This window comes from Acipenser ruthenus, chromosome 1 (assembly GCF_902713425.1).
Source record: "Acipenser ruthenus chromosome 1, fAciRut3.2 maternal haplotype, whole genome shotgun sequence".
Classification (NCBI taxonomy): domain Eukaryota; kingdom Metazoa; phylum Chordata; class Actinopteri; order Acipenseriformes; family Acipenseridae; genus Acipenser; species Acipenser ruthenus.
The window spans coordinates 89,147,871-89,160,077 of NC_081189.1; the positions used below are offsets into that span (position 1 = coordinate 89,147,871).

The following is a 12,207-nucleotide window of genomic DNA, read 5'->3' on the forward strand; positions in this document are numbered from 1 at the left end:
CAGAATCCTATTTTACTACAGTATACTTGAGAAGCGTTTGTCTCGCGAGGGTGCCTAGTTTAACTGCCGTGTGGTGTTACGTGTAATGGCCTTTGAATTAAAATGGCATTACAGTACAGTATTTTACTGTCAGGACTACCACTGCATTTAAGCATCTGTGGCTTACTTACTTTCAGTTGTGATGCAAATCTCACAGTTTTTCACTAAGCAGAGATGCAAGCTCCGCTATCCCCCTCCCTCTACGTGCATATCACATACCAAATTCAAAAGCAGCTTTATTGGCTGTACATGTCATTGCACTTGATACAGTACCGTATTACATGTAGTCAGTTTGCCCCGAAATTATTCTTATGAGTCGATTGCTTGATTCTTGCAAGCAGATTATTTTAGCATGGTTAGTACAGGAATGATTTTGTCCCAGTGGTTTTGATTACTATATACAGTTGATTCTTACAAACGGCATGCACTATATTTGTGTTCTCATACTGTATATTTCATCATATTTTTTACTGTATGACTGTGCTATAAAGTGAAAATAAATTTCTCTTCACTTTTTTAAAATGGATATTTACAGAGAAAGTATAACAACTTTTTTGGAAATAACTGATCTGGTTAAGATTCATGAGAGTCGCCAGATGATTTATATTTTTTGCTTAATAATAATAATGAGCTATTTGCATTCTTAAAATGGAGGGTCTACTGATTATCCTTTTCCTGAGTACTGACGTTGCGTAAATGCCAGGAAGTGTCCGTATTTGTTCACGTTAAAAGCTTAAAGCAAAAACTGTCAGGGCTTGATCTTAGGTCCCGGTATGTGATAGCCAATTCTGCTTATTAATAATAAAAACACATAGGCCTATAGCTTCTAACTGCACTACTTACATACTTTTATTAAATCGTTCTGTGCAAATGTATTAAAATAACTTAGATGCTATAAATTGCACTTTAACAAAATATATAATTAGGGATTCTGATTTTCAGTTTTAACCGATAAAATACAATAAATCACCCCAATACAAAAAAAAATGAAATTGGTGTATATCCAATAAACACCGGAAAAACACTGGAAATGGTTACTCAATTCAAGTTGACTTCACCCCTTTACCATTTTAAAAAAAAATGTACTACAACAAAAACAAAAACAAAACTACCCGACTTGTATCTATCGTTGATTCGTTCTGAATACTTTAAACCTACCCCAACTACTGAGTGGCAGCAAATTCCAATTTTTTTTTATTGGAGACTCCGCTTGCAAGATTTAAAACAAGATTACTATCAGGATGGAGGCTTGATCGCGGGATTTAAAGCTGTATTACAGTTAAGATACAGAGGATTTAAAACAGAATTGCAAACTGTGGCGAAATGTAAAAAAAAAAAAATGCCTACACAAAAACCCCAGAGAAATGTGCCCATGACATTTAGTTGTGGAAGACAGCAAAGGAAAGAAGGTACAACTTATATGTGCAAATACTTTTGAGTTACTATACAGATTTTGACAGAAATAAAACATTTGGAAAGTAACCGAAAACAATAAATTTCATACAGTATATAAAAAGCGAAAGTCCCGAAAAAAGATTTACATAAAACTCAAAAATAGCTAAATATATGCACCGAAAAATGTAACCAATAAAAAACGAAAAACAGAAGCCCTATATATAATACATCGATTGTGTTTGGTTCTGCGCATTACTAAATGCAAAAAATAATTTTAATAAACAGATTATAGTAATGACTGTAATTATGAAAATAATCTCTGATTATTAGTCCCTTCTTCAGAAGTTCAGCCCCCATACCTAAACATTAGCTATGCCCCTAACAGTTTAGACGGGTTGCAGACCATATTGGGACTTTCTGATTTATTTAGCCACTGTAACCTCATTTTTACTGTGTTGAATTACACATCTTGAAGAGGCCTGTTTTATATTATATGCTACATTCCCTCTGCTTGGTTTTGAAGTGGTCTGGTTGATGTTTACAATGAAGGGACTTGCGTCCAAATACCTCGTAGCCTCTTTCAAAAAAAAAAAAAAAAAAAAGGGAAAGAAGGAAGAACTCCAAAATAGATGCCTTTCTAGCCAATTCTATAAATACAACAAAAAACACCATTTAGATAAAAGTAGTACCAGGAACATGCCTCTTTAGCTTAGCTTATTAATGTACTTATTAATGTGCATTATGCATGAATAGGCTTACTTTATACAAGAGGGACTACATAACTTGGTGAACATCCGAGGGACTTGCAAACCAACTGTAATTTGTATCAAGCTATAAGCTACCCTGCAGACATTTAAATTGCTAATCACTGCATATTTTTAAATACTGTATAGATAACAAATTATTTAGCCATCAGCTCTGCTACCAAATAATTTAAATTAAAACAAAATCCTTTTTTATATTTTTAACTTTGAACGCAAAATCAGTTTTACTCAAGTGACCTCTTTAAAGAACAGGACTCCAACACATCCATTTAGTTTTGTTATTTTTCATAACAAGCTAGGGAAATCTGATGTTTTATCAGGTGTATGTTTTTTTTTTTTTTTTATAAAATATATTTAGAAAATGGATCACTAATTTCCTTTAACCTGATTGGTCAATATGAGAGCTTAAATCTCTGACAAAGGACCTTGAATGTTATCTTTCAACTACGTTTAAATCACTGTTTGAAATAAATCAGCTCGAAAGTATTTGTGTATTTGTTTTAACTTTTTTTTGTATTTATTTCACTAAAAAATGTTAGGGCCTAACAGTAACTTAAATACTGAAACGTACACAAATACAAGAACATGCACTAAATCCAAATTAAAATGTTTTAATTCTTTACATGTTCTACAAACAGTTCACAAACCATTTTAACTTTTCTGTACGAGATACCTGGACTGAAGAACAGCTCCAAGTAAGTAGAAGGTTTTTTTTTTTGTATTATTTGGCATTTGGAAATACCCACGAAGCGTCCACCAACACTGGGATGAAGCCCAAGTGAAGGCTAACAGACCTCAGGTGGAATTCTGAGCAAACCTCATTACTCATAGAATAATAAGTGTTTCTTTTCATTAGCAACAAAAACTAGAGCTGCATAAAATCCTGAAAAAAAACAAACAGAAAAACTGTAAAATAAAAAAAAATGTAACATCCATTTTTTTATTAGCAATTCAAAAGAGGGCTTTATCGTCTGGCAAGGCCCTTCTCGTTATGTTAAATGCCCTAGCCTCGGGACACTTAATGACACGAGGCAGGTCTTACCAGACGAAAAAGCCCTCTTCTTCGGGTTCTACTGCTTTATTAAAAGGGAAAACTGCATTTACAATTCACTTATAAAAACTCTGGAATACCTAGCCAGTAATAACCATTACTCATGGTAATGGTATTCTTCATTGCACTTGTGGCTCAATTTGTTTTTGATTTATTTATATCCAGCATTTGCCCCCAAAAATATGCCTAACACACAACTAAAATTTTCAACATGTGTATGTATTGTCAAAAATACCCAGTAGCAGAAAGAGCTCAAGTATGAACTCTAATCCCACAGACAAAGACTGAGAACACAAGTTCAGTCCCTGTTGCTAAATCCAAGCGTCGCCATTTGGGCTCAGTTTGCTTGGGCTGTGAGAATCCATGCATGCTAAATGACACTTTGGCCTTTGGACCATAAACTTCCAAAACAAATTTACACATGTTAAGTCTAACCACCATTTTGTAGACATGCTGACTTTACATTATACACAGGCTTCTAGTTTCCTTCACTTTAATCAATAGCTCATGTGCACAACTATTCTAGTAGATTCATATGCACAATTAGGAGTGGAAAGAATGTCTGCCTCTAGCTCAATTGGCACAGGCATCAATATTTGTCTGAATAATCGCATCAAGATGGAGGATTAAAAAAGCTGACAAAGTTTGTTTTTTGATGATACATTTATGGTCTAGTCAGGCAGGATGAAAACTGACATTATCTCAGTTTTCTCCTAATAGTCCCCACCTTTTTTTAATAAAGACAAACCAGTTACAGGAATCAGAACAGAAATGACATCCTTGTTTTGGAAAATGTGTCAACAGGCAACATGATTTATATTTTATAAGGAACTCCATTTACCTTCTAGGGTTTTGCTCTAAAAAAAAGTTATTTATTAAACTAATAATATAGGCACATGTGTTGATACACTTGAGTATAACAAACCTGCTGTCAGTTAAAATAAGTTACTCTTTTGGTATTGTACATTCCCAGGGCTGTGCGAAAATAAAGTAAAAAATCTGAATTACTTACTTTTGGATTTCCCCTTTATTTTATCTCTATCACACAAAATGGCCTTTGAGATCATCTGTGCTATTACATCTCTGATTTACTTTCTCTTTGCGGCATGCTCTTTAATATTGTAGACAAATTATTTGCTGTCTAAGATGCAACATAGTATCTGTCCTGCAATATTCCAAGTTGCATTCTTCAATTTTAGATGGTTAAGCAACATTCCAGTACTGTACTTCCACCAGTATACTTCTATTTTACTTCAAGTACTGAGCATGGAACTGATGTTGTGGCCTATTTTATAAAAATATTGCCAAAAGTAACGTAGCTGAATTTCACTAGATCACTAGAGCAATGCAGTAAACAGACTTCTAACATGGTACTGTCAACCCATGCACTACTGGTTAAAATGAATGATCTTAAATTGTGTTTCATATATTCTGCTTCACTGCAGGAAAACAGCAGATATATATTGAAAACTGAGAAAAATAAAGTTAATGAACACATCCCACAATCAATGAATGAAATTAGCCAAATAACAGGTTAGAATATCAGTGACTGTTCAGCACCTTTCTAGAGTTTAAATGTTATAAACATTTTAATTTACCATCCCTACAGTCATGACAGCTGAACTTTATTAATAACTTTTTAATCCAGAAAGCAATATTGAAGTTAGCATCCTGAAATCACAGAATAAGAAAACCTCAAGCTATTAACACCTTTATACTGTATAACTAATATGTCAGAGTTATACAAATAATGAAATGAATTGTTAAAATCGGGTCAATAATTATGTTCTTAGGGTCAAGTTTTAGTTTTTTTGTTTTTTTCTCACAAGGAGATAAAACTCAAGAGTATAATTAGATACAGTTTTCTTGAAGTATATTCTATAACCCCTCTACAGTAGTCATAGCTACTGTAAATAGTGTATCATTTTAATTGCTATTGGTAGTGAATTACTAAATCATTTTAAAGCCAAACTATTTCTATACCATTTTTCTAGCCACTATAATAAACTAGGCTTTAGTTTTCAATAATACAGTACATATGTACATTTTAATTACATGACATGTATGCTAAAATGGTATTTTACATCAACTATACTTTGGTAATATTTAATTCCTTATCTGTTTAATTACAGTATACAATAATAGTCACCAGCTAAAAGAACACCCCTCGGGGAAGCAAGCAAAGTGTTCTCTTAGCCAAAGTTCTCCAAGACGGAGTTGACCACCAGACACAATATGAATCAATAAATCAATAAATATTTATTAACTTGTCATGATACATGCGCATCAACATATGAAATGAACAGAATAAGTATGAGAAATGCAATAGGCAAGTAAGTATGTTAATAAACTTTAATAATAAAGTAACAGTCAAACTAACGTAAATAAACTAACTGTCAAACTAAAATAACACAGCACTCCGACGTGCAGCAGCAGCTCTAGATACATTATGAATACCTGTACATGAGCAATATTCAAGACATGCACAAAATTATTTAACAGAATGGAGAAGCAACTCACCAGAATGGAAAACACCAAATTGCTCTGTGACTTGTGTCTGATTCAGGTTTTTTTCAGGAGCTCGAACAATTTCAAACTTTTTGTAGCAAGAGAAACAGCAGCACGTTTCGCGGTTTGTTTACATGCCATTTTGTAGCGATGAGGAGCACTCGGAAATCAGAATACAAAACGAGGCAATGATAGGACGGTGGTTCTGGAAAGATTGAATAATCCAATCGGTGTGCCTCAGGACACTTTTGCGATGATGAGTTATCAAGTTACAAAATAGTACTGTATCAGTTTTGAATGAATCGCTAGTGGTGCCAAAAAGGTGTTCTTATATGTGAAGTTCCTGTTCCTTTAGGTGGAGAATTTACAATGGGAAAAATCTGTTTCATCACAAGGATGTTCTCTTAGGCGGTGTTCCTATACGCAAAGACTACTGTATCAGCAACTTACAGGCTCCAATACACACTATGTCACCTATGGACATAGGTCATTGCTGTGTTTTGTTTCGTGTTGTGTTGCAGACTCGTATCAACCCAGGAGCTGAAGCTATGGAGCCAGCACTAACCCCAGGAGGATCTACCCCTGCACACGACCACAACCCAGGAGAGCGTCCGCTCCGCAGGATTAACTACTACAGAACCCTTCAACTGCAAGACGGTGCTCGTGAAGGCATTGCTCAGCCGAGGCCGTGTGGAGGCAGGAGTCGCAGTGAGCACGGGGAGCCCAGAAGTAGGTTAGTTTAGGGGAGGTTCATCCCAAACAGTGTATAAAGAGGGTTTGCATAGAGTCGTAGGTTCCTGGAGCGGGACGTTCCTTTTAGTGGGACTAGCGCTTGCCATTTGTGTGGCAAACTTTTATTTTTAGATGTGTTTTGTTTTCTTTATTAAATGTGACACTAGGGCTACCATTGCTGGCGTGTTCATATTAAATCTGAGTGTCTGTGCGGCGTGTCAGCACCCAGTGCTCTGTGTCTGTTCAACGACGTTCAACGACGACCCACACACGTAACACTTTACCCTGTTACAAGGTGATAGAGTATCTTTTTTTAACACCTTGCAATGATAACTAATTTAACATTAAAGCAATGTTTAAAGAGTGCAGTATTAGTTTCAGTGCTCTGAACAAAATGGAAATTAAACCTAAACCTGAAAATCTCTCTCTAATTAGAGTTTCTCTCTATTATGGCTAGAAATATCTGATTACGTTTTTGAGTTTTGAAATATAAACAGAGGGGTGGGACACTTAAGCGATTTAAAAAAGAGGTGGTCTGGTTAACACTGGCTCCAGTCCAATCCCATGTGTGACCCAGTTATTTTGGCCTGATTCAGATAATTTGAGTTAAAAAAAGAAGGGCTGGAGATGATGTTTCCAAGATGTTAGGCATGAGCTATGTGGCTAAAAAACAAGTCTCCACTTCACCCACAAGGTTCTGTTGTGCAACACAAATGCACAGTAGCTTTCTTTTAAACCTTTCAAGTTGCATCGGACGAGAACAAAATGCAGGAAAACCAGTGAAGAGCTCTCCAAAAATGTGGTAATTATGCATACACTACTTTCTAACTTTCAGTAACACTGAAAATAGTATAACGAAAGGAGAAACAGTCGGATGTAATGATTTTTTTTTTTTTTTTTTGATGATTTCCATTACACGAGAGTAGATGTTAAAACTGGAAATCATCAAAAAAAAATGAGTACGTCACAAACATCTGAACAACCGAAGCGTGCATATATATATATATATATATATATATATATATATATATATATATATATATATATATATATATATACACATATACATATACATATAGTGCCTTGCATAAGTATTCACCCCCCCTTGGACTTTTCCACATTTTGTAATTAAAATGGATTTAATTAGGATTTTTTGTCACTGATCTACACAAAATAGTCCATAATGTCGAAGTGGGGAAAAAAATCTACATATTTTTCACAATTATTTACAAATAAAAAACTGAAAAGTCTTGATTGCATAAGTATTCACCCCCTTTGCTGTGGCACCCCTAAATAGGCTCTGGTGCAACCAATTGCCTTCAGAAGTCACATAATTAGTTGAATGGAGTCCACCTGTGTGCAATTAAAGTGTCGGAACACCCCCGGAACACCTTTAAATCCATTATTAAAAAATCGAAAGAATATGGCACAACAGCGACTCTGCCTAGAGAAGTCCACCAAAACTCAGTGACCAGGTAAGGAGGGCATTAGTCAGAGAAGCAACCAAGAGGCCAATGGTAACTCTGAAGGAGCTGGAGAGATCCACAGCTGAGATGGGAGAAACCGTCCATGGGACAACTATAACCCGGACGCTCCACAAAGCTGGGCTTTATGGAAGAGTGGCAAGAAGAAAGCCATTGCTGAAAAAAACCCATATCAAATCCCGTTTGGATTTTGCCAAAAGGCATGTGGGAGACATGTGGAAAAAGGTTCTCTGGTCTGATGAGACCAAAATTGAACTTTTTGGCCTTAGCACAAAACGCTATGTGTGGCGCAAAGCCAACACTGCTCATCACCCTGAGAACACCATCCCCACGGTGAAGCATGGTGGTGGCAGCATCATGTTATGGGGATGCTTTTCATCGGCAGGGACTGGGAAACTGGTCAGGATTGAGGGCAAGATGGATGGAGCCAAATACAGGGAAATTCTAGAGGAACACCTGTTTCAGTCTGCAAGAGACGTGGGACTGGGGCGGAGGTTCACCTTCCAGCAGGACAATGACCCTAAACACACAGCCAAAGCTACACTGGAGTGGTTTAAAAACAAGAACCTGAATGTCTTAGAATGGCCCAGTCAAAGCCCAGACCTCAATCCGATTGAGAATGTGTGGCAAAGACTTGAAAATTGCTGTTCACCAATGATCCCCATCCAACTTGACAGAGCTTGAGCAATTTTGCCAAGAAGAATGGGCAAAAATTGCAGGATCCAGATGTGCAAAGCTGGTAGAGACTTACCCAAAAAGACTCACAGCTGTAATTGTTACCAAAGGTGCTTCTACCAAGTATTGACTCAGGTGGGTGAATACTTATGCAACCAACAAATGTATTTTTTTTTGTTTAATTAACTTTTGTGTCACAATAAAAATATATATATACAGTGCCTTGCAAAAGTATTCAGACCCCTGACCAATTCTCTCATATTACTGAATTACAAATGGTACATTGAAATTTTGTTCTGTTTGATATTTTATTTTAAAACACTGAAACTCAAAATCAATTATTGTAAGGTGACATTGGTTTTATGTTGGGAAATATTTTTAAGAAAAATAAAAAACTGAAATATCTTGCTTGCATAAGTATTCAACCCCCACACATTAATATTTGGTAGAGCCACCTTTTGCTGCAATAACAGCTTTAAGTCTTTTCGGGTAAGTATGTACCAGCTTTGCACACAGTGTCGGAGTGATTTTGGCCCATTCTTCTTGGCAGATTTGCTCCAGGTTGTTCTGGTTGGTTGGATGACACTTGTGGACCGCAATTTTCAAATAGTGCCACAGATTCTCAATGGGATTGAGATCAGGACTTTGACTGGGCCACTGTAGGACATTCACCTTTTTGTTCCAGAGCCACTCCAATGTTGCTTTGGCCTTGTGCTTGGGATCATTGTCCTGCTGAAAGGTGAATTTCCTCCCAAGCTTCAGTTTTTTTTAGCGGACTGAAGCAGGTTCTCTTGCAGTATTTCCCTGTATTTTGCTCCATCCATTCTTCCTTCAATTTTAACAAGATGCCCAGTCCCTGCTGATGAGAAGCATCCCGACAGCATGATGCTGCCACCACCATACTTCACTGTAGGGATGGTGTGTCTTGAGGCATGGGCAGGGTTAGGTTTTCGCCACACATAGCGCTTTGAGTTTTGGCCAAAAAGCTCTATCTTTTCCCACATCGCAGCTGGGTCACTCTCATGCTTTCTGGCAAACTCCAGACGTGCTTTCAGACGTGCTTTCAGTCTGTATACCGTCTTTGAGACAACTGTAGATCCCCTCTGCATTTCTGGATTGTGAGCAGTCCTTAAACATGAGAAATCGCTCGTACACATTCAAGTCAGTGCTGACATAGCGAACATAGATCGAAAGATGCTCTTGCTTGAAACATCGCCCTTCGTCAGCTATCAGGCAGTAAAATCCCACATTCCGCACATCTTCAGCTGTTTGTTTCCTCACCAGGTCAGTCGCGATGGTACTTTTTGAGTAACGGCTTCTTTCTTGCCACCTTCCCATACAGGCCAGTGTTATGCAGAGCTCTTGATATGGTTGACTGGTGCACCATTACTCCACTCCCAGCCACTGAACTCTGTAGCTCCTTCAAAGTGATTGTTGGCCTCTCTGTGGCTTCTCTCACAAGTCTCCTTCTTGTTTGAGGACTGAGTTTTGAGGGACGGCCTTTTCTTGGCAGTGCCTGGGTGGTGTGATGCAGCTTCCACTTTCTGATTATTGATCCAATTGTGCTCACTGGGATATCCAAACATTTGGATATTATTTTGTACCCTTTCCCTAATCTATGCATTTGTATTACTTTATCTCTAACTTCTGTAGAATGCTCTTTGGTCTTCATTTTCCTTCAGATTCACAGCCTGACCAATGATCCTTCAACAGTGGGGTTTTTATCCAGAAAATGTGACAGCAACTTTCATGGTTCACAGGTGGAGGCCAATGGTAAGGTAATTGTGTCCTCGTTATGGCAATTTCTTTCATCGGTGTAAACTTGGAGCTTCCACAGCACAGGGGTTGAATACTTATGCAAGCAAGATATTTCAGTTTTTTATTTTTCTTAAAAATATTTCCAAACATAAAACCAATGTCACCTTACAATAATTGATTTTGAGTTTCAGTGTTTTAAATTAAAATATCAAACAGAACGAAATTTCAATGTACCATTTGTAATTCAGTAATATGAGAGAATTGGTCAGGGGTCTGAATATTTTTGCAAGGCAAAATGTTTATATACATATATATATATATATATATATATATATATATATATATATATATATATATATATATATATATATATATACATACATATATATATATATATATATATATATATATATATATATATATATATATATATATATATATACATATATATATATATATATATATACATATATATATATATATATATATATATATATATATATATATAACATTTATTTTACAAATAAACATCTGAACAGACATCGGTTTACAACATACCTATTTATAAAACTGAAACGATAGCAATATATTTAACTTTTCAACAGCAATCGGTTTATTATGCGCTTCTCCACGTCGTCTTTCTGCACAGGGAACCTTCCCATATATTTCCAGCATCTTATCAACTGCTTGAGGTTTGCAGGCTAGAATACCATCTACACTTCTGGCTAGTGCTAGCGATTCCTCAGAAAACCTCCTTTTAATTTCCCCTGTTAGAGCACTTTTGTCTGTTATTTCGTGGTTCAGAGGGAAGCTGCTCTCTCGCTCCGCAGCTAGAATCCACAACGTAGGTCGCCCAGTTTTAAGGTCTTCCTCAGTCGCCTTGGTTCGGCTTCGTCCCCCTCAAATCGATAGTCCTACATTTTCACTGTATAGCAGGACATCCTCCCAGACACCGTTCCATGCTTGTTCATTTTTCATTTTTTCCAAAGTTGTGGCAGTGCTCGTTGCTGCTGTGTAGAGCGAGGCCTTTTCAGACTGCAGCGCCTTGTGAGCGACGTGAATCAATGACAGCAGAGTATCAAAGACAACGAGACAGATGATGAAATCTGTTTTTTACACTTGGAGCAGCAATCTATTTGCCTCAACAAAAATTCCGGTTACTTCCAGAGCTCCGTAAGGCATTGGATAATAGCCTTCAAATCAGACTTGCACGCTTTGACATTTCTCCACCTGCACGCCCAACGTGTATCACTCAGACTGGTCAATAAACCAGATTTTACACCAAGTGTGCGCTGTACATTGCAGAAAAGTGAATGGGTCCCGGGCATAGAAAAAAAAAAACAGTACAGTGACTCCAAGATGCAAAAAAATCCTGACACGGTTCTGTTTACCTTACAAGCATCCACAAGAACAAGATTCAGTTTGTGTGCCATACAGTGGGTGTAGATGGATGTTGGGTGGTCATTCCTAATTTTCTGCTGGACTCCGTTTGTGTTTCCGGACATAACGCTTGCCCCATCATATGCTTGGCCCACGATAGGAATAGAGCTTAGTCCAACTGTCTGTATACCGTCTTTGAGACAACTGTAGATCCCCTCTGCATTTCTGGATTGTGAGCAGTCCTTAAACATGAGAAATCGCTCGTACACATTCAAGTCAGTGCTGACATAGCGAACATAGATCGAAAGATGCTCTTGCTTGAAACATCGCCCTTCGTCAGCTATCAGGCAGTAAAATCCCACATTCCGCACATCTTCAGCTGTTTGTTTCCTCACCAGGTCAGTCGCGATGTACAGGATCT

At 37.1% G+C, this 12,207-nt stretch overlaps 1 protein-coding gene across 3 annotated transcripts in view; it reads right to left on the reverse strand.

The window, feature by feature from the left end:
• Positions 1–12,207, reverse strand: part of LOC117963566 (coiled-coil domain-containing protein 171-like) — a 167,968-nt gene that overhangs the window by 100,741 nt on the left and 55,020 nt on the right. The window lies entirely within an intron of this gene.